General features: G+C 46.4%; 1 long non-coding RNA gene across 2 annotated transcripts; it reads right to left on the bottom strand.

The window, feature by feature from the left end:
- LOC129551677 (uncharacterized) lies at nucleotides 1-23200 on the bottom strand. Of its 2 annotated transcripts, XR_008685118.2 has the most exons (4): nucleotides 22630-23200; nucleotides 5788-6153; nucleotides 3216-3333; nucleotides 1-2726 (listed from the first exon to the last, which is right to left on the bottom strand). It is a non-coding gene; the product is annotated as an uncharacterized LOC129551677 (long non-coding RNA). The 2 variants fall into 2 exon arrangements; XR_008685119.2 differs by lacking the exon at nucleotides 5788-6153.
- Nucleotides 23201-23633: the final 433 nt, after the last annotated feature.

The following is a 23633-nucleotide window of genomic DNA, read 5'->3' as shown; positions in this document are numbered from 1 at the left end:
GAGCCCATGGCTTCTCCCCAAGACCAAGGGAAGGGGTAGGGACCCTGACTCCCTGGGCACAAGGTGAGAGCAGGGGTGAGTTCTCCAGAAGCTCAGTAGAAGAGGTGTCTGTGTAGGAGCCTCAGCTCATGCATTGGTTAAAAATGAAGATTTCCAGAACCTCCGATTTGGATTTAGAGAATCTAGAGTGGGGCCAGGTATCTGCATTTTCTACCAGTCTAGAAGATTCTGAAGCAGCCACTGCTCTGCCTGAAGTGGGAGATGCTAGCGCCAGGGACAGCTGCAGGTTGCATGGGCCAGTGGGCTCCAAGATGGGACCTGGGGTCAGCCAGGTGCCAGTGCTTGATGAGCCTATAAAGCATGAACACTCACTCAGCCCTACCGGAGCATCTGGAGGAGCTGTCATTACCTATCCAGGCAGGGTAGGTGCCACTCATGTCAACCCACCTTGAGGCTTGGGACAAAGCAGAAGCCAGGTCCCTGAGGTCTTCCATTGCCTTGGAATCACCCCTACTGGCCCCCTGCCCAGCACCTGTGCTTTGTCAGAAAAGCTCCCACTGGTGTCCGTGACCAAGAAGCGCCCCGAAGCAGGACTTGAACTCACACCTCCCTGTGCCTCCACCAGTATTCCTCCTGGGCGTGCAGTGCCCTCAGCAAAAAGTGGTTGTGGAGCTAGGAAGCCATCAATGCAATTTTAGAATCAGGCAGCTGCTGTGACAGGTTTTGCACCTGTCATGCCTCCCCCACCCCGCTGCAGAAGCAGAGAGAACCAAATTTAACTTTGTGATACCATCATCCCCAAAATGTTATGAAATGGTTATAGATGTTCCTGTAAACTTATTTTAAAATGCCATGCCCTCCTCCAGGGGGTCTTCCCGACCAACGGATTCAAACCAATGTCTCCTGTGGCTCCCGCATTTCAGGTGGATTCTTTACCGCTGAGACACTGGGGAAGCCGAATACAAATTATACACAGAGGTAAAAGAAAACAGAGGCCCTCAGCATCCTTGTACAGGTTGCATTTGAGAGGCTCCATGATTTTGCCAAAAGCCTAGATGGTTCCTGAATAAGAAAAGCTCAAACTCCCTGACCACTCATGGTGGAAATGGGGAAAAGTTAATAATACATGGCCCAGCAATCCCACTACTGGGCATATAACCTGAGAAAATCATAATTGAAAAAGACATATGTACCCCAATGTTTGTAGCAGCACTATTTACAATAGATAGGACATGAAAACAATCTATGTCTATCAACAGATGAACGATAAAGTTGTGGTACATATATACAATGGAATATTATTCAGACATAAAATGGAACACATTTGAGTCAGTTCTAATGAGGGATGAAACAAGAACCTCTTATACAGAGCAAAGTAAGTCAGAAAGAGAAAAACAAATGTTGTGAATTAATGCTTATATATGGAATCTGGAAAAATGGTGCTGATGAACCTATTTACCAGGCAGGAATAGATACTTAGACATCGAAAATAGACTTTGGGCACAGCAGGGGAAGGATATTGTTTTTCAGAGGAAAAGTTGTTTTCAAGCCAAGCCACTCCATCATAGCCAAAGAGAAAGAAAGTCTCTTCGGATTTTCTAGAATGTGCAGCGCTGGAACCCAGCGGGTGCACAAGTCACACAGGAGCGGAGGCAGAGAGGGAAGAAGAGTGGAGGTGAAAGCAGAGGCTTGCTGCCCAACGCCCCAGGGGTGCCTGGTGCCGTGCACCCTGCAGTTCCATCTAGAGACAGACTTTAGGACCAGAATCCACCGCCTTCAAGCACTGGCTTTGCTTTTTTTTAAGGGTGTTTCTCAGGTGATTCCTCCTGCAGCATCTGTTGACAAGGCTCTAAATAAATGTATCTGGTTCAAAGCAGACAGAAGAATCAGGGCAAACGTGCTGACAGACACAGAGCTGAGAGGGCATGCTTTCTTCCCTTGCTTGCCCTGTAATTCCAGAGTGAACCGCTTCCATGCAGACTAGCTTTCCTCATTGAAAGTGAAGGGAGATTACTTGTTTTTGTTTGGGTTCCTATGGAAGATGTTTAGAATTGCTGCAGAAGTAGAACTTGGTGATATAACCTTTCTTTTCCTTCCCTCTTTTCCCCAGAGAGACCCATCCATCAGAAAAACCTTTTACTTGTTCAACTTCATTATTCATTTAAAGAGTCTTGAGTTAGGTATTTGGCTTCCCAGGTGGCTCAGTGGTAAAGAATCTGCCTGCCAATGCAGGAGATACAGGAGATGTGGGTTTGATCCCCAGGTTGAAAAGATCCCCTGGAGGAGGAAATGGCAATCTGCTGCAGTATTCTTGCCATGAAAATTCCATGACAGAGGAACCTGTCTGACTACAGTCCATGGAGTCACAGAAGAGTCAGACATGACCTAGTGACTGAGCATGCGCGCACAAGTTAGGGATTATCACCCCCACAGGCAAGGAGCTAGGAAGCAGAGACATTTTATATTGTGGGCGATGGTTTGTGTATTTTGAGGTCTTTGGAGTTGAAGAGAAAAGGGCATAGATGATTCATGCACTTTTTGTCATCACCATCGTTTTTCCAAACAAAATCAGACTTGAATTTGTCTTTCTTCGTTTTCATTTCAGTAAATCAGTGAGTTGCTCCTGTGGTTGGACTCCGTGCTACCTGCTCCCCAAGTCGTGGCTTTGTTGTCAGTAGGATCAGAGAGGGGAACCAAGATGTAGCAAATACCTACTAGATACCAGGCTGTAAAGAAAAAAATGTGGCCTGTCATTCCAGTCCTGCGAGGATCAAGCCATCAACCACTTCAGATGCCCACCTATGGTGCACTGCCCCCGCAGGGAGTTCAGGATGGAGAAAAGCAGGAAGCATCCTGTCCTTTGGATATACTGGCTTCAACAGTTAACATGCATATCTAAGGGAAAATTTCAATGACCTAAGATTCTCCCATCTTCTCATGCATAGAAAAGCACTAAAACCATTAACTTGAAATGTCTGATCTTTGTGATTATCAATCATATTTTTATGCTTGATTGCATGTTTTCCCCAGCAAAAAGAAAAGAGCATACATTTTTGTCTTTTAACTTGGAATTTTAATTATGTACATCAATAGCAACAGGAGAATGAGGAGTTCTAAGGTTTATACTTTATCTCCAGGTGATTTGCTCACTTGTGGTATGGGATCATTCCAGATAGCAAAGAGACCCAGTATAATTTTCCAGCCTCCTCCCTTACCTCTTGGTGGGCTGCCCTGAGATCAAAGACTGAGCCTGGAGTCAGTGACAGAGACATCAATGGCTTGAAGGCTGGGGGAATGCCTGAAGCAAGGTCCTGCAGTGACACGCTTTGCTCCCTTGGGCAGAAGGAAGTTAGCAGTTACAGGGGGAGTTAGATCAGGTTGGCACAATGGTTACCAGGGAAATCTGCAAGGGGTATGCCCTTCACTGCCCCTTTCATAAGCTGTTGGGAACAATCATTAGCTGGGGCCTGAGACAAGTACGTCGGAAGCTCAGTCATGTGAGTAGGCTGTAGGTGAAGCAGGCACTGGTCCAGCAGAAGGTGGGGAGGGGGAAGTATAGCGAGCATGAGAATAGCCCTCATGAGTGGCCTGACCATATACCTCTTCAGAGCGTTCCTCAGAGCGAGCTGAGAAGCTGTCTCCTGGGCTATAGTCCTCAGTAAGATCCATGAATAAAACTTAACTCACAACTTCTGCTTTTGGCATTTTTCTTTCCGTCAATAAGGCATTGTGCTGGGTGGCTTCATGTTACTATTCTTTAGTCACCAAGTCATGTCCAACTCTGTGACTCCAAGGACTGTAGCCCGCCAGGCTCCTCTGTCCATAGGGATGGATTCTCCTGGCAAGAATACTGGAGTGGGTTTCCATTTCTAGGATCTTCCCAACCCAGGGATTGAAAATGCACCTCCTGCTTTAGCAGGTGGATTCTCTACTACTGAGCCACCTGGGAAGCCCATGGCTTCATGACTTCCATTTAATTCTCAATTTCATCTCCTTCTCATTAACAAAATCACCATGATAGATTGCCGGGAGCCAGTGAGGGAAATCCTACCCGTGGCAAAGGTCAACTGGGGAAGAGGCCTGACGGGCAAAGGCTAATCAGGACTCGAGGAGCCCCCTGGACTTACCTGAGCATCTACCCCAAAGAAAACCGGAATCTGACTGCTTTACTATCTTACACCTCTTACCAAGTCCTCTAATACTTACGGGGGCTTCCCCCCAACCACCTTTCTCTGAAAACTTTAATTCAGAGCTGTAGTTTAAAAGTTCTCCTCGGCTTAATAGGAGTGTTCCAATCCAAGCCCCTCTGATAGCTTTCTAACTTGCATGACAAGTTTGTCTGGGCTCTTACAATTATGAGTATGACTGTTTATAGCCTCCCAGCCATGCAAGGACAGAAAGCCTAATATTCTAAAATACAGAAATCTGTTGAAGAAGTTAAAATCATTAGAATAGTACTAAAAAAGATTTCATTGTTGAATCAATGCTTCCTGCAAAGTTTCCTCTATCTATTGTATCCTTGGAAATATATTAATCACATATAGAGAATATAAGTAGTAGCCTTTGATTTAACCACATCAGATCTTAAGTTAATAAATTCCTTTCTTGTAGCTCACTACACCTGTGCCTTATAGGAATGTAACTTTGTCATGTGTCTAGCACCTGACTTTAGGAAAGTCACCTTAAAAGAATATAAGCCTTTTACTAGCTAACTAACCTATTGTTAGGAGAGAGGGCCATAAACTGTTAGCAGGCCCCCTGGCCAGAAGAGGATGTAAACCACCTAAAACTTTTATCACAAGACACACAAAAATAAGCCCTGATCCTGATAAGGGTCAAGACTGCTGACCCTGCGTGATTTTGGCATGACTCTATACCTCCCTTTCTCTGTACACAACTTAGGGTATAAAAGCAGCACTAGAAAATAAAGTTTCGGGCCTTGCTCACTGAAGCTTGGTCTCCCCGTGTCGTTCTTTCTCTTTTTCCATCCTTTTCTCTATTCTCCTTTTTCTGGTTGAGATCCTTGGAGTGCTGGGCCCTCTGCATTTACTTATCTGCCTGGGCTTCTAAGACCCACTCGAGGGGGTGCCCTGGTGGGGTGCCTCCAGTGATTCGAGAGGGCGCCTGCGGCCTACGTAAACAGAGCAAACCGCGTGCTGGGGTTTTATTGGTTTCCAGCGTAAACCAAGGAATCATCAGCTCCTGTCTCTCTCTTTCTCTCTCTCTCTCTCTGACGCCGACGCCGTTCATCCCGAGGATACCCTGGGCCATATCGAGGCTGGTCCCCGATAATAGATATTATTATTATCTGAGTTTTATGGATAATGAAACTGAAGCTCAGAAAAGGTAGGGAATTCTGCTCTAATGCTATGGCCAGGAAGCCTGAAACCAGGACCCACAGCTTCCCTTTTTTTGTTAGTTTCAGCTGCCTCTCGTTTCCTTTGCTCTCAGGATCCTGTTACCACCAGCAACCATGAGGAAGAGCGATGCTTTAAATGGAATTACATCCAACGGGCGTTCCTGGTTCCGACATTATGGATCCAAGTAGTTAAAAACCCCTCCAAAAAAACACGAGGGAGACTTTCCCTGGTGGTCCAGTGGCTAAGACTCTGAACTTCCATTGCAGGAGACCCAGGTTCGATTCCTGGTCAGGGAACTAGATCCCACATGGTGTAACGAAAGAGTTCCCATGCTGCAGCTAAAGATCCTGCATGCCACAACTAAGACCCAGCACAGCCAAATTAATAAACAAATATTTTAAAAAAAAGAACACCTCGAGGTGCTTACCCTCCCATCATACTCTGAATTCTTGAGATGTTGTGCTTGCTGAGTTGCCACTTTGCCATGTCAAGGAACAGAGTGGGGACAAGGGGACTGGACAGCAGAAGGGATCTGTGACCCCAAGTCAGTACAGTTGAATTTATTTTGCCATACTCCCTTGGCATGATTTCTGCAGCCACAGCTACTATTCTCATTGACTGGTAACTGTGCATGCATGGAGCCAGTCCTCCCTTGTTTGTCCCTGGGTCCCCGGGCCACGTGCCAAAGCCCCAAGGGTAGCAGGAAGCCACCCTGTAGGACAGGAACAGCGCTAGCATCCTCCAGCCCTATGACCTTGGCAAGTTCCTTGGCTCAGCTCTCCAGTGTCCTGACCTGTGGGAGGGAAGGAAAAGAAGGCCTGAGAGATGGAGGAGGTGTCGGGGGAGACTACAACGGAGGAAACCCCGCAGCGTGGAGGGGTGGGGAAGGGGAGACAGCCTGCCGCCCCATTCTCCCTTAGTGTTTTTCTCTTGCCCTGAAACATATCCTTTATCTGCTTTGAGTGGCTTTCAGGGTCCTCCAGATCACATGAGAGCTCCAACTTTCCCTTTGCTGGAAAACAAACCCAGGCTGCAGGAGAGCTGGGCTGGACTGGGGGTGTGAGCGCAAGAGCAGTAGGAGGGACAGGATCACCGGCTGCAGAGGACGGATGAGGACAGGAAAGGGTCTGTTTACAGCTTCTAGTCTCTTCCCGCCACGAGGAAGTACTCTGAACTTTCACCCTGAATGTTTTTTTTTTTTTCAGTTTGGTTTGCCAAAGGCCTTGTTTCCAAACACCCAGACTGGTCTCATCTGTAACATGGGGATCCAGAAGTCCTGACAATCCCCCGGGGCACAGTGTGTTCAGAAGACAAACAGGCAGCCTGAACATCAATGGGAAAGCTCAGGAGGGTGCGGGAGGGTTGGAGACTCTTCTCTCCCACCATATAGCTGCAGGGGAACGACTAGCTAGGTATCATAAACTGTGAGGACGGGGGAGCAAATACACACTTTTGTTAAATCATCCAAGGAGTTTCTTTGCTTATGTTCATTCATTTGTTCCAAACATATTTTTGATTGCAATATACCTGATATATTGTGTAAATTTATAGTGTACATTATGTTGGTGTGATACATTTATATACTGGAATATGATTGCCATTGTAGCCATAGTTAGCATCCCTGTCACTTGTCACATAATTATCTTTGTGTGTGTGTGTGTGTCTGTGTGTGTGTGGTGGGAGCAATTAAGACCTAGTTTCTAAGTTGGATCTTTACAGTAAAATATATATTTTTTAATAGTACAATGATGTTGTCTATATTCACTAGACTGCATTAGATCTCCAGAACTTAGTTATTTACTAGTTGCAAGTCTGTGCCCCTAAACAGGTGGCACTAGTGGTAAAGAATCCTCCTGCCAGTGCAGGAGACACGGGAGGTGCAGGTTCAATCCCTGAGTCGGGAAGATCCCCTGGAGAAGGAAATGGCAACCCACTCCAGTATTCTTGCCTGGATAAATCTCATGGATTTTTTTTCTTTCCCTCCCACAGGGCTACAGTCCATGTGGTCACAAAGAGTTGGACATGACTGTGCCACTAAGCACATATGCCCTTAAACAACATCGCTCCCATTCTTTTGCCCCCAGACCCTGGAAATCACCATTTTGCTTTCTGTTTTTACGAGGTTAGCTTTTATTTTAGATTCCACATATAAGTGAGATCATACAGTATCTGTTTTTCTCTGTCTGACTTATTTCACTCAGCATGATATTCTCAAGGTTCATCGTGTTGTCACAAATAGCAGGATTTCCTTCTTTCTTATGGCTGAATGAATAGTCCACTGTATGTGGATATCACGTCTTCTTTATTACAAAGACATTTTGAGTGCTTGCTGTGTTCTGTGTTTACTGAAAAAAGAAAATACATGAGACCTGTGAGTTAAGTTTTATTTGGGGCAGAATGAGGACTCTAACCCAGGAGATGGCCTCTCAGATAGCTCTGGGAACTGCTCCATAGAGATGGGGGAAGTCAGTATATATGTGATTTTGATGAAGGAAGATGCAGGCAAGCTCACATTTTGGCAGGTTGCTGCTAGTCACCTGGAGCAGATGTCTTTTGTGCTTTTCTAGATGGGACAAGAGGCAAGAATTTGGGTTCATAAAATCTTCTCCTGAGTATGTCTAATTATCTGAGGGTCTGTTCGGCCCATTTTTCCAAGAGCACAGCGTGCTTCCTTCCTGATTGTCGCCCTGAACTCCTTTCAGGGGGAGTGTCGAAGGCCAGCGACTACAGGGGCTGGTGACTGCACCCTTGCAGAAGCAGATGGCGAGGGCCAGTTTCCAGTCGGCGGCCAGCACCACGCTAGGTGGTGGGACTGCTCCCCTGGAGGTGTCGGGACGAGGGGTTCTGCTCTGTACCCTGGCGGCAGACAGACCGTTGCAGATTCATGGGCAGGGTGGTTATGGGCTGCCTTGGGATCGATCCCCAAGAGAAGGGGGCGTGCACCTTTAGTTGAAGCTGCTCTCAGGGGCTGAGGCAATCCTGAAAGAGCTCTTCACTGAAAAGCGGTCTACACGCAGCGCTCCCAGCAGACACATTTGGGTGGTACATTGCTGTGTCCACACCCTCCAACACCTCCCACTACCCACGTGGTAGAGTTCTTCAAAGGAGTTGTCCCTGCTGTTGTTCAGGCACTCTTTGCAGTCCCCCGGGCTCCTCTGTCCGTGGGATTCTCCAGGGGAGAATCCGGGAGTGGGTTGCCATTTCCTTCTCCAGGGGGTCTTCCGGAAACAGGGACCGAATGTGCGTCTCCTGCTTGGCAGGCAGATTCGTTTTTTTGTTCTTTTTTAAATAATTAATTTTAATTGGAGGATAATTACTTTACAATAGTGTGATGGTTTTTGCCATACATCGCCATGAATCAGCCATGGTTACACATGTGTCCCCCCATCCTCAACACCCCCCCCACCTCCCTTCCACCTCCCACCCCACCCTATGCCTCTGGGTTGTCCCAGAACAGTGGCTTTGGGTGCCCTGTTTCATGCATTGAACTCACACTGGTCATCTATTTTCACATATGGCAATATACCTGTTTCAGTACTATTCTCCGAAATCATCCCACCCTCGCCTTGGCAGGCAGATTCTTTACCACTGAGCCAGCAGAGAAGCCCATCAGGAGGAGAGAGTGAGTTAATTCTCACCACAGTGAAATGCATAGAAAGAGCTCAATATTACATCATTGTGGTGTTCCTATTTCTAGAATAAACCAAGGAAAATTTGGCCCTGAGAGAACTTGCAGTCAATCGAAGGGTTTCAGATAATCCCATGTGATAAGCGTGTGCATGTGGGGACCCAGGGACCCAAAAGGAGGGCCCCTCCACCCATCTTGAGAAGGTTTTCCAAAAGGTAGGGATGAGAGAGCTGGGGCCTGCAGGTTGAGCAGAGCTGCCCAGGCAGAGGAGGAAGGAGGGCCTTCAGGCGATGGGAGGCCTCATGCAAAGGCCCAGAGGTGAGTGCCCCGGGGTGGCTGGAGAGGCGCCACTGGCAAGGCACAGTGGGTAAAGGCCCCCATCTGAGTCACTGACTTTGGCAATTGAAGGCCTTTGCCAAGGATGTGCCTTCTGCTATGAGTGCAAACATTGCCCTTCACACTCCCGATTGGCGGGGCTGGAACCTGGTCTCGCAGAGACCCTAGGCCTTAGAGCTGGAGAGGCCAGTGTGCAGGAAGGGGTGAGGGAGCCTCCCCTACCTGAGAGCTGCTCTGAGCCCCTTCCTGTGACCTGAGTCTTCATGGGCACCTGGACAGGGCTTGTCCTGCTTGGCTGGCAATTGTCCATCCTCAGCTAACACAGGAGGGAGGGAGAAGGGACCTGGGTTTTCCCTTTCGCCTGCTCTCAACCTTAGGAAGTAATCTGAGCACTGCACAGGGAGTCAGGAAAGCAATCGCCTGCGTGGCCTTGAACCAGTCACGTCACTTTCTGGAAACTGGGTATCCTTTTCTGTAAAATTGTAAGTTTGAAATGAATGGTTCCTCTTTGCACTGGTATCTGAATTGGAGGAATTTTCTCAGAGCCTGCTTCTTACAAAACCACGGGCACTGTCGTTTGATCCTTGTTTAGCTTTTATTTCTTCAAGGGGGTCGTTTCCTATTCTGCCTTCCTCTTGAGCTCTTAAGAAGCTCTCAAGGCCACTGACAATCAGAGGCCTGCTGCCTCCTTTCAAACAGCCCCCCATGGAGGAAACAGAAACAATGGGAATTGCTTCTCCAGCAGCCTGGGTTCCCTGCCAATGAGAGGTGTCCAAGTTGTTTATCTGGAACTATGGCCGTTCTCTCCAACCCCACCACACCCTCTGCCCCCTCTCCCTCTAGGCTGAGGTTCCCCATGCCAGGACTGCCGGGATTGATCAGGATTGGCCAGGAGAGGCCACCTTCTGGTCTTTGCCCCTTTCCATCAGGCACTTCCCAGCCCTGCACTGGGAGTCATCTTATCTTTCCCAATGCTCAGTTCAAGGCCTCCTCCTCCATGCAGCCTTCCTTGAGCTCTGCTGAATGAATTGGTTTTTCCAGACACAGCAGCAAGTCTTCACCCCTTTTTTTTCTGCTCTCTGTTAGAGTTAGCTGTTAACACAGGTGATCCCACAGCCTTATGCTTGCATACAAATGGCAACCCACTCCAGTATTCTTGCCTGGAGAATCCCATGGACAGAGGAGCCTGGCGGATTACAGTCCATGGAGTAGCACAGAGTTAGACATGGCTGAAACGACTTAGTACACACAAACAAACGTGCTGGATAAATGTTACCGGTGGCAAAGGCAGGGACAGAAACAGCACAAAGCTCTATAGGAAGCCTGGTAGTGCATCTGGGACAAAACTGGTCCCTGTTTACTGTTTTCTGGTCAATATAGAACAAAAATCTGTGCTGAATGCATGGTCTCCAGACACCTCCATGGGATAGCCCTGCTTAGGAACAAGGAGGTAGGCAATCATGAAGTTCTCCTTGTGTAACTCCTGATAGCTCTAGAAGAGTCATCAAAATGAACCTGCTGCTGCCCTCAGCTGCCCGTCACCCGGTGGGTGTGGACTGTGTGTGTGAGTGGCGGGGAGGGTGAGACCCTGAGTTTCAGTTCAGGGCTCTGGTCATGGGCCTGCCCTAGGTATGACCTGGAAGGGAATGGAGTTTGTTCCATGCGCTGCCCGGCCTGACTGACGAGCAGCAGGATGCCCAGAGGGAGTTGGGGGTGCAATAGGAGCAGATGAGTTCAGGGAAGTGAGGGCTGGGGGCCGTGGAGCTGACAATGGGAATATTCTGCAGGGTTCCTAGTGACAGAAGGCACGGCTGCTGGCTTTGAACAGGTGAGGGTGGGACCTGACTTCTGTGATAAAGTCCCTATGAGGAGGGCCTGTCATCAGCCCATTTCACGGGTGAAAATACCAAAGCAGAGATGGTGACAGACTTGCCTGACCTCTCTCCCTCCCCTACCGCCATCAGAGGGTGTCACCTCCATCCCAGTGCCCTGCTCTGGGCCATCCCAAAAGGCATTTGCTTCACTCTCAGCTGCTCCCGCTTTTGGGGGTCTCCCTTCCCGTACTTGAGTCACGCTCCATGAGACCTGGGGCTGTTGGCTTCCCTGCTACATCCTCAGGGCCTTGAAGATGCCTGGTGCACAGGAGGAGTTCAATGAGGCTTTGCTAATGAGGGGACAGGGAGAGAGGCAGTGCAGACAGCCTGGAGAGGGAGTCCTGGAGCACCAGATAGTGAGTTCTCGCCAAGGCTCAGTAGTCAAGGTTCCCATGGGAATTCCTGGTGTGTGGGTGTCTGCCTGGGACTTCTCCCCACCCCGCCAGGCATTGCACCTCAGAGAGTCAGAGAAGGGCGCTTGGCTGTCTGCTGTCATTCACTGATCAGTTTCTTCCATCATTCACATATTCAGTCATTCAGCTGTCCACTTCACACCTACTCTGGCCCGGACACTGAGATAGGAGAGCCTGCAAATAACCAGGTTCGAATGTCCGCCCCTTGCATCCTCGGGGGGACAGACCAAAGGGGAAAACAAATGAGCTTACAACGGCTACGCGAGAAGGAAGTGAGGGGCCTCGAGCGGGTGGGCAGCCAGGCCTGTAGGAGGACAGGGCGGCCTTGGGGCAGCGGTTCCTGCCAGGGAGAAAGCTTTGCAAAGCCATCCGAAGCAGAGCAGCCTGCAGGAGGTAGGGGGCTCAGAGAAAGGGGAGCCAGTGTGGCTGGAGCACCCAGAAAGGAAGAGGGTGGGAGGGGAGTTCTGGGAAGAGGTGACAGGCAGGCAGCCAAGGGCCCCCTGGGCCTCAGCAGAGAGGGTGAGTGGAGGGGCTGGGCCTCCGAAGGGGTGGTGGGGTGGTGGCTGTGGGATCCGTGGTTTGGAAAGACCCCCCAGCCCCCTTAGCTGTCATGGGGACTGACTGGGCCTGGGTGGACCCTGCCCTGAGGGGGCTTCTGGGTTGTTCTGCAGACCAAGCCTGTAATCAGGGTCCCGGAAGGACAGTGCTCACCGGAGTCCCATTTTTTTTTTTTTTTTTATTGCTTTACAATGTTGTGTTAGTTTCTGCTAACAACAAAGTGGATCAGTTATGTGTGTCCATATATCCTCTCTCTCGGTCTTCCCCTGTCCCCATCCCCCCAGGTCATCACAGAGCACCGAGCTAAGAGCTAAGCTCCCTGTGCTGTACAGCAGCTTCCCACTAGCTATCTATTATTTTTTTAAATGAATCATTTCTTATTCTTTTATTTATTTTATTTTTGATTGCAGGATCATTGCTTTACAATATCGTGTTAGTTTCTACCACACCTCAGCCTGAGTCAGCCATAGATAGACCTGTGTCCTCTCCCTCTTAAACCTTCCTCCCACCTCCCACCCCATCCCACCCATCTAGGTCATCCCAGAGCACCAGGTTTGAGCTCCCCTCCTCGGGCTGCAAATTCCCACTGGCTATCTACTTTACATATGCTAATGTACATGTTTCAATGTTGCTCTTTCAATTCTCCTTTCCCCATTGTATCCAAAGTCTATTCTCTACTGTCTTCATCTCTAATTGCTACACAAAGTAGTGTCCATATGTCAATGCCACTCTTCCAGTTCATCCCACACTCCCGGCTCTGTGTCACATGTCCATTCTCTACGCCTTGGTCTTTATTCCTGCCCTGCAAATAGGTTCATCAGTACCCTTTTACTAGATTTGATATGTGTGCATTTTTAGAAAACAGAAGTGGTGGGACTTGCCAGGGTGGATGGAGAGGAGAGGCAGAGGGAGGAGTTGAAGAATTCTCTGGCTTCTGGCCCCAACAACAGGGTAAGTACCATCTTGGGGGAGGAGAAACAGAAGAATGCCAAAAGTCTTTTGAGCTCAAGGCCAAAAGGGCCGTTTGTTTGTTTAATTTGTACAATGCCTATGTGCTGGGCCAGAAATACAATATACACAAACCAGCCCTAGGTTTTTCTGCTGCAGCCACAGTATTTCCTGCACTGCTGTGGTCTTTTTTTACCTTGGAGCCTGGGCAGTCACATGACTGGCCCAGTCCCTGCCCTTGGCCTCCCAGAGGGAGACAGGGACTCAGTGTACACTCTTCCTGCTGGTCTCTGCTGGCACCGGGTTTGTTTAAAGGCACATTCCAGGCCTGGGGGTGGCAGGGAGGGTTGCTTGTGTGCGTGCATGTGAGGAGGGCCGTGTGGAGGGAAGGAACGCACGCAACTCAGTAAAGTCCAGGCCCTGCTGGGTGCTCCATATCACGTGTTACTTAATGATCTGATAACCGAGCACGACCCTCTGGGGCCTCCCCACGACACGTCTTCCCCTTTATCCTCTGCTTTAGCTCCTCTCTGAAGAGAACAGTATTTGATGCACATTTCCTGAGTTGTTTCTCAGATGTGAAACCCCCCCCAAATGGAAGATGCTAACTACATGGTGACCACGAGTACACAGCCCCAGGACCGATAATGCTAACTCCTGTGACTCCACCCTGTTCGCTCATCGTCAGCCAATTGTGCAGGATCTAATCACATACCCTGTGACCCCTGCCCTCACCTGGGTTTTTAAAACATGCTTTGCAGAAACCCTTTGAGAGGCTTGGGGTTTTTTAGAGCATGAGCTACCCTTCTCCTTGCATGGCCCCACAATAAACCTTTCTCTGCTCCAAACTTGGACGTTTTGGTGTGTTTGACCTCACTGTATGTCAGGGATAATGCTATAGATATTATTATCTCCATTATTTAAACAAGGAAATGGAGCAGAGAGGCCTCACGAGTGTGAAAAGTCCTACACGAGACTGCTTAATTCCTGTAAATCCAAACTCCACCTTCTTGGTCATGTTTTCCTTCCAGGTGGAGACTGAACCACTCTTTCTGCCCTGTACCCTTTCTTCCCCACCCTCCCACATACCTTATGCTGGATATCCAAGTGGTCTTTACAGTCTACAACCCCCTCCCCACCAGCACCTTCTCATTGGAGGGTGTCTGGGTCGCCACGTTGGTTCCCCCCAAGCTCAGGTAGAAGCTCCTTTGTGCGGCTTCCAAAACAATTGGCCCTCACCGAGAGAAGAGTGTATGGACTCCCTGCTCCCTGGAGAAAGGTGTGTCCTGCTTTCTTCCCACCCTAATGCCTGTGTAATGCAATTAAGGGATGCTTTCCCTAGTGTTGTCTCAAGAGAAGGAGGGAGGGGAGAGCCAGCTGTGGGAAGAAAGGTTTGATGGGTCAGGATGGGAGGGCCTCAGGGCTCTAACAGGATGTCCCTTGGGGAGCCTGCCATGTGGACTTTGGCACCAACAACTCCAGCAGCTGCTGAACCCAGCATAACTCTGTGCTGGACCCAGATGTACCATGCAAGCGTTCTTTTAAATTGTCAAGGATTTAAATTCTTGAATTGGCTTTTGTCTTATTAACATTTATTGCTTGTCTTCTGAATATTTTAGTCACTGAAGATTTGAATGGAAGAAAAGAGGACAATGAAAAACATTGGTAATTCCACGAGCCAAAGACACTAGAGTGGGCTTTTGCCCGATCACTCTAGGTCAAGTCTTCAGCAGCATTGTGTGAAGTGATTGTGTGACCTACACCATAATCTATCATCATCACTTATTTAGGAAGTTTCCAACTATCTCTTTGAGAAAAATCTTTGCAAGGTGTTTTCCAAATGGCGTGACACCGTGGTGTGCCACGAAGCATGAAAAACCGAAAACTTGATGGACATGAGTTTGAGTGAACTCCAGGAGGTGGTGATGGACAGGGAGGCCTGGCGTGCTGTGATTCATGAGGTTGCAAAGAGTCGGACACGACTGAGCAACTGAACTGAACTGAACTGAAGGGGACACAACCCACTCCAGTGTTCTCGCCTGGAGAATCCCAGCAACAGGGGAGCCTGGGGGGGCTGCCGTCTATGGGGTCGCACAGAGTCGGCCACGACTGAAGCGACTTAGCAGCAGCATCTAGGGGACACATTTCCTTGGAGCTACTGTTTATGTGATGATGGAGGCATTTTTCAACCCCTGTAGAAAGGATGCATTGCTTGATGAATGATGCTGGGGCAATTTGCTATTTATATACATGTGTGTTCAGTCATGTCCTACTCTTTGTGACCCCTTGGACATTCCCACACATACCTAACCTACACACCATGATTAAGATGGTGTCATGTTAGGCCTTCTGAAAGAGTCAGAGCAGGAAAGCTTATTCAAACAGAAAGTCCTTATCTTTTTCTTTCAGCCAGGAGATTAGCAGGTTCCATCCCCTCTCAGCTGCACTTCAATGCACCAAGTCCTTCTCAGATTTTTCCTTAAGAATATTTTTCTTCTTCTGTATTTTTGCACTAGTGGTAAATAACCCACCTGCCAGTGCAGGAGACATAAGAGACACTGGTTCTATCACTGGGTCAGGAAGATCCCCTGGAGGAGGGCATGGCAACCCACTCCAGTATTCTTGCCTGGAGAGTCCCCATGGACAGAGCAGCCTGGCGGGCTACAGTCCTTGGAGTCACAGAGTTGGACATGACTTGGTGAAGGACCTTCTGTTTGAATAAGCTTTCCTGCTCTGACTCTTTCAGAAGGCCTAATGTGACACCATCTTAATCATGGTGTGTAGGTTAGGTATGTGTGGCTATTTATTCTTGGTCTAAGGCTTTACAATTTCCCTGGATGTCCATTTATGGAATTACCTTTGCAGGATCATAATTCAACAACCATTTATCACCAGTGAGATTTGTAGAACTTGCCAAGAAACTTGTAGAATTTATTCTGCAGAAGTGTAACCCTACTTCACTTACCAATCTGTTAGAACTGATTTGCTTACAAAACATATTAAGAAATTCCCTACTAACGCATATATATGGAATTTAGAAAGATGCAAATGATAACCCTGTATACGAGACAGCAAAAGAGACACAGATGTATAAAACAGTCTTTGGGACTCTGTGGGAGAGGGTGAGGGTGGAATGGTTCGGGAGAATGGCATTGAAACATGTATATTATCATATGTGAAACGAATCGCCAGTTCAGGGTTGATTCATGTTACAGGATGCTCGGGGTTGGTGTGTGGGGATGACCCAGAGGGAAGATAAGGGGAGGAGGGAGGTGGGAGGGGGGTTCAGGAGGGGGAACTCATGTACACCCGGGGCGGATTCATGTCAATGTATGGCTAAACCAACCAAAATAATATTGTAAAATAACTAGCCTCCAATAAAAAAAAAAGAAATTCCCCTTTGGAAACAGCAGTGGTCTCAGGCCAACACACACAGGCCAGCAACTGCTGGAGTACTCTTTGTTCCTACCTACTTGCACACTTTGGCATCACTGCCTGAGATTGCTACAGCCACTCTTGTGTTTGTTCCTGTGGGACTTCTCTCCTCAAGCTTCATGAAAACCTTCGCTTCTTTTTCCTTGATTAACAGGCCTCTGTCTTGTCTGTCATGGGAACAGTTCTGTGAATTCACATGTGACTATGGTATAAACACTAAAATGATTTAAAATGAAAAATAAATATTGTAGCAACTCTGGATACTGACACACATTCATACAATTTATGTATGTTTTGCCACTGATGGACATTTGGTGGGTTGTTTTAAGCTATTTCTGCTTTATTGACTATGCCAAAGCCTTTGACTGTGTGGATCACAATAAACTGTGGAACATTCTGAAAGAGATGGGAATCCCAGACCACCTGACCTGCCTCTTGAGAAACCTGTATGCAGGTCAGGAAGCAACTGTTAGAACTGGACATGGAACAACAGACTGGTTCCAAATAGGAAAAGGTGTACGTCAAGGTTGTATATTGTCACCTTGCTTATTTAACTTATATGCAGAGTACATCATGAGGAACGCTGGGCTGGAAGAAGCACAAGCTGGAATCAAGATTGCCGGGAGAAATATCAATAACCTCAGATATGCAGATGACACTACCCTTATGGCAGAAAGTGAAGAGGAACTCAAAAGCCTCTTGATGAAAGTGAAAGAGGAGAGTGAAAATGTTGGCTTGAAGCTCAACATTCAGAAAACAAAGATCATGGCATCTGGTCCCATCACTTCATGGGAAATAGATGGAAAAACAGTGGAAATAGTGTTAGACTTTATTTTTTTGGGCTCCAAAATCACTACAGATGCTGATTGCAGCCATGAAATTAAAAGACGCTTGCTCCTTGGAAGGAAAGTTATGACCAACCTTGATAGTATATTAAAAAGCAGAGACATTACTTTGCCAACCAAGGTCCGTCTAGTCAAGGCAATGGTTTTTCCCGTGGTCATGTATGGATGTGAGAGTTGGACTGTGAAGAAGGCTGACCGCCGAAGAATCGATGCTTTTGAACTGTGGTGTTGGAGAAGACTCTTGAGAGTCCCTTATACTGCAAGGAGATCCAACCAGTCCATTCTGGAGGAGATCAATCCTGGATGTTCATTGGAGGGACTGATACTAAAGCTGAAACTGCAATACTTTGGCCACCTCATGCGACGAGTTGACTCACTGGAAAAGACTCTGATGCTGGGAAAGGTTGGGGGCGGGAGGAGAAGGGGACGACGGAGAATGAGATGGCTGGATGGCATCACGGACTCTGTGGACATGAGTTTGAGTGAACTCCGGGAGTTGGTGATGGACAGGGAGGCCTGGCGTGCTGTGATTCATGGGGTCGCGGAGAGTCGGACACGACTGAGCGACTGAACTGAACTGAACTGAACTTAAGCTATTACCAATAATGTTTGCAAAAATATGCTTGCACACATCTGAGTTTTCTAGTCCCCTATTACTATAGTAGACTACTAGTCTACTATAAACCAAACTGCTGTTTTTATAATGACTGATGTTACAACTGTCAGAGGCTCTACTTTGAGTCATTGCCTTCTCAGATCTTCAAGATATTGAAAAAAAAGGGAGTGATTAGTTTGGTCTACAGGAACTTGAGAAATGTTATTGATATCATCGTGGTCACCTGGAAGGCAGGATTGTTTCTTTTTTTTTTTGTAGTTAATTTATTTTTTTGGATTGTTTCTGTTTATCATTAGATGCTTAGCATCTACCAGATATAATTGGTATGGAAGTGGGTTCCATACCACGTCAAGTCAAAACAAAATAATGAACCTTTCCTGAAGTTTTTTAAGATGAAGCTTATGTTTCCTTATTGTAATATCTTCTGCTAATTAACCCACTCTGTTGCATGACCCCACAAACCGTCCAACCAGTCTTGATAAAAACAGCCAGTGTGGGGAGATTTTGATACTCATATTCTGAGTCCTTTGAGTCCTGAAATCTTTAAAAATAATATCCTAATAATTAGCTAGCAAAGTTCTAAACTCTAGCCTTGTGGCTTCCCTCTGTAACACTTGAAATCCATAAGACCTTCTCCACAGAATATAAACATCCAAAAGCACACACATTCCTATACATATAATTGGGGAAAGCGGGTCCTTTCTTCATTGTTCTTCAATATTAAAACAAGCCGTAGGGTGGGAAGGAGGTTCACAAGGGAGGGAACACATGAATACTTATGGCTGATTCACATTGTTGTATGACAGAAACCAACGCAAAATTGTAAAGCTATTATCCTCCAATTAAAAATTTTAAAAAAAGAAAAAACTAAGTCGTAAATACTTTGAACTGGAAGAAATTATCTAGAAGCAGTGTAAATAGATTAGGAAAAATGTAGGATATGAGAGCAAGCATTAATTTGTCATTATGAAGCTTTTAACTAGGGGAACAATTGGACAAAAGGTAGGCTTTAGGCCTTAAAAAAGAATTATTCAAGCCACAAAAGAGGAAACACCCCTAGGTGTGACATGTGTAAAAATCCTCTCTTCCTCTAGCAGCAGTCACCCCAAATTTCCTTTTTAAACTTCTCTAAATAGCTAGTATTATGGTGCTATTGTGAGTCCCCCATTCAAAAGGGTGCTTTAGAGGGGAAATTCCTGGTGGTCCAGTGGTGAGGACCCTGTGCTCTCACTGCTGATGGCCAAGGTTCAATCCCTGGTTGGGAAACTAAGATCCTGTAAGTTATGTGGCGCAGCCAAAAACACACACACACACACGGGTACTTTTTTGCCTTTTTTCAATAAGGAAGGACTCTCCCTCAACTCTAGCCAGAAGTAATTTCTCCTCCCTTTGAATTACTAGGGGCTTCTCTGGTGGCCCAGATGGTAAAGAATCTGCCTGCAGTGCAGGATACCTGGGTTTGATACCTGGGTTAGGAAGATCCCCTGAAGAAGGGAATGGCTACCCACTCCAGTATTCTTGCCTGGAGAATTCCATGAACATAGGAGCCCAGTGGGCTATAGTCCACGGGTTTGCAAAGAGTTGGACATGTCTTAGCAACTAACACTTGAATCACTAGATTCCAAACTCCCACATAACTTTACTGATTTTCACCTTGTATTTTATTTATTACTTTATTTATGTATTTATTTTACACACTTGATTGTAAGTTTATAGGGAGAAGAATGCCTCCAAATTCATTTTGTAACCCTACTGAATCTTGCATATAATAAATGCGTGTGTGCATGCTCAGTAGCTCCAGTTGTGTCTGAATCTTAGCAACCCTATGGACTGTAGCCTGCCAGGCTCCTCTGTCCATGGAATTCTCCAGGCAAGGATACTAGAGTGGGTTGCCATGCCCTCCACCAGGGGATCTTCCCAACCTGGAAATCGAACCGGTGTCTCCTTCGTCTCCTGCATTGCAGGCAGATTCTTTACCCACTGAGCCACCTGGGAAGCCCAATATAATAAATGTTCAACCATAACTCATGCATATCAATATTAAAGATTGTGATGCACAGACAAGACTAAAAGAGATTCACGCAGAGAAGACAGAGATGGGTTGGGGTGGAGGGAACACTTTACTAAACCTACTGGTTCTCTATTCTCATTCTGAGAGAGTGAGATACACATTTTCAAGCTGTCAGAGGCTGTTGTCCAAAGTGAGAGTTTATTTGTCTTTCTGCTTGTCATGAAAGATTCTTTCAAAGGTCGCAATCGTGGAGTTAGTTTTAAAGTAGCGTTCTCTGCCCAAGAACATTCATTCTCCACAGCTCCTTTGTCAGAAGTTTTAACATAAAATCAGCAAGGACTCCTCCTGTCAATGTTTCAGCACATCGTTCAGACACATGTACTTCCTCACATCCAGGATGATCATCACACATCCAGGATGATCATCACACATCCAGGATGATCTCCGATGGACACCTCATCCACAGGGTCAGCATTTCAGATCTGTCCTCTCATTCCACATCCATGAAAACACACAACTCTGGCTACCTCTCAATGGATGAGCTGTGCTGTATATCAGCTGTCTATTAAGTTGATGGAATTTCTATAGCAGGATGCATTGAGCCCATTTTAACAAAAATTAGCAATGATATCAGCTTCCCTGGTGGCTCAGATGGTAAAGCGTCTGCCTGCAATGCGGGAGACCGGGGTTCAATCCCTGGGTGGGGAAGATCCCCCGGAGAAGGAAATGGCAACCCACTCCAGTACTCTTGCCTGGAAAATCCCATGGATGGAGGAACCTGGTAGGCTATGGTCCATGGGGTTACAAAGGGTCGGACACGACTGAGCGACTTCACTTTCACTTATGATATCAGTGTTAACTTTCATTGCGCACTTTAAGGGGAAGAATAGAGAAAGATTCTCTCTCATTTCTTCATTCTCTTTTTGATTACACTCTAGCCAGGCTCCTCTGACTTGACGAGGCCTTAACCTTGGCCTGTGAAGACTGAAGCAAACACCAAAACATAGTTTCTAACAGCTCAAGGCTAAATAGCAAGCGTGAGCCTAGCTCCCCCTCATGTGCCTTCCTGAGAAACTCAGGGCTACGGAATGAAAGAATTCACTGTTTGTTCCAGCCAACATCTAAAGATACAACCTCTGTGCCCCAGTCTCTGTGGGAGGTTGACAGTGGGCAACCCAAATGACTGTCACACAGACTAACCTCATTTTTTGTAGTTTTTCACTTCTATGACTCTTCCAAGACCAAGCTCACTCCCTTCCCTCCTCTTGCAATGCCCAGTCACCTCATCCAGATCAAAGCTGGATTCAGTTCAGGTTGGACTCTGCCTTATTACAACATCTGTTATGGATTAGAATCTGTCCTTACCGTTTTAACTGGTGTCTGGCTTTGTTTAATCTCTTTGACAACAAAAGTTTACCTAAGATTGTCTAGACAGTCCCTTAATGGTTTTGTTTAAGAATGAAAGGGGTATTGGACAATAAGAGGTAAGAATGAAAATGGTTAAAAAGTACAAACTTTGGGACTTCCCTGGTGGTCCAATGGATAAGACTCTGAGTTCCCAATGCAAGGGGCTCAGGTTCGATCCCTGAACAGAGAACTAGATCCCATGAGCTGCAACTAAGAGTCAGCGCAACCAAATAAATAAATGAAAATAAATGTTAGAAAAATACAAACTTCCAGTCATAAGATAAATAAGTCCGGGGATATAATGTACTGGATGGTGACTATAGTTAACAATACTGTACGTCAGAAAAAGAAAAATGTTCTATATTAATGCATATATATGGAACCTAGAAAAATAATACTGATGAACCTCTTAACAAAGAAGAAATGGAGATGCAGACATAGAGGATGGTCTGGTAGACACAGCAGGGGAGGGAGAAGGTAGGACAAATTGAGAAAGTAGCGTTGACATGCATATACTACCATGTATAAAATAGATAGCTAGCAGGAAGCTGCTGTATAACACAGGCAGCCCAGCCTGGCATTCTGTGATGATCGAGAGGGGTGAAACAGTAGCGAGTGGGAAGCTCCAGAGGGAAAGGAGATATACATATATATATATATATATAAAATTATGACTGATTCAAGTTGATGTATGGCAGAGATCACCACAACATTGTAAAGCAATTATCCTCCAATAAAAAAAAAGGTTAAGAAACCAATACTGTATTGTATTTTGGAAGTTGCTAAGAAAGTAGATCTTAAAAGTTCTCACCACAAGAAAGAAAAAAAAATGTAACTATATGAGGTGATGGATGGTAACTAAATGTATTTAACAATATACACATATCAAATCATTATGTTGCACACTTTAATAAAATGTTATAGTCAGTTATATCTCAAGAAAACTGGGGAAAAGTAGAAGGGAAATTTCTATATCACTGGTAGGAAATGTAAAATGATACAGCCACTGTGGAAAATGGTTTAGTAGTCCTTCAAAAAGTCAAACTATAATTACCATATGACTCTCCCACTCCCATCGCAATATATACACAAGTGAATTGAAAACTGTCTCACAAAATTTGTGCAGGAATATTCAAAGAAGCAATATTAATAACAGCCCAAAGTGAAAAGTTATGCATAGATAAAATGTAGTACATACATTTACACAAGAAGGAACGGCGAATTCCTGGTGATCCAGTGGTTAAGATTCCTCACTTCCAATCCAGGGGGCATGGGTTTGATTCCAGGTCAGGGAACTAAGATCCCACTTGTTGAGTGGCATGACCAAAAAAAAGAAAAAAGGGGGCTTCCCTGGTGGCTCAGCGGTAAAAAATCTCCCTGCCAATGCAGGGGACACGAGTTAATCCCTGATCAGTGAAGATCCCATATGCCATATGCCGTGGAGCAGCTGAATCCATGTGCCACAACTGTTGAGCCTGTGCTCTAGAGCCCAGAAACCGCAACTACTGAACTCCACATGCCCTAGAGCCTGTGCTCCACAATGAGAGAAGCCACCCTGCTTGAGAAGTCTGCACCCTGCAACTTGTGAGCAACCCTGCCCACCACAACTACAGAAGAGACTGAGCATCAGTGAAGACCCAGCGCAGCCAAAAATAAACAAATAAAATTATTTTTAAAAAAGAAAAAAGGAATGAAGGGCTGACACAGGCTGCAATATGGATGAGCCGTGAGAGCATTACACTAAGTGAAAGGCAGCAAACACAAAAAGTCACAAGCTGCATGATTTCATTTACAGGAAGTATGCAGAATAAGCAAATCCACGTGGACAGCAGATTAGTGGTTGTCAAGGGAGAGGGAGTCGGGGAGGAAGTTGGAACTGGCTCCTGACAGGTATGGGGTTTCTTGCTGTGGTGATGGAAATGTTCTGGAATGCGTTAGAGGTGATGATTGCATTACTAAAGCCTACTGAATCGTACACTTTAACAAGGTGAACTTCATGGTATGTGAGTTGCACCTCAGTTTCGAAAGAGAAACTGACAATACTTGCAGCTCAAGTGTTGTAGAGCAGATCATACCTATGTCATTATTTTCTGGTCATACTCACTAAAGGTGTTTGGGCTTCTCCTGCGGCTCAGCGGTAAAGAATCTGCCTGCAATGCAGGAGACACAGGAGACTTGGGTTCGATCTGTGGGTCAGCAAGA

The sequence above is a fragment of the Moschus berezovskii genome, chromosome 17 (assembly GCF_049115385.1).
Source record: "Moschus berezovskii isolate FMDL1 chromosome 17, NW_MosBer_1.0, whole genome shotgun sequence".
NCBI lineage: Eukaryota > Metazoa > Chordata > Mammalia > Artiodactyla > Moschidae > Moschus > Moschus berezovskii.
This window is presented reverse-complemented; position numbering and strand designations above follow the sequence as displayed.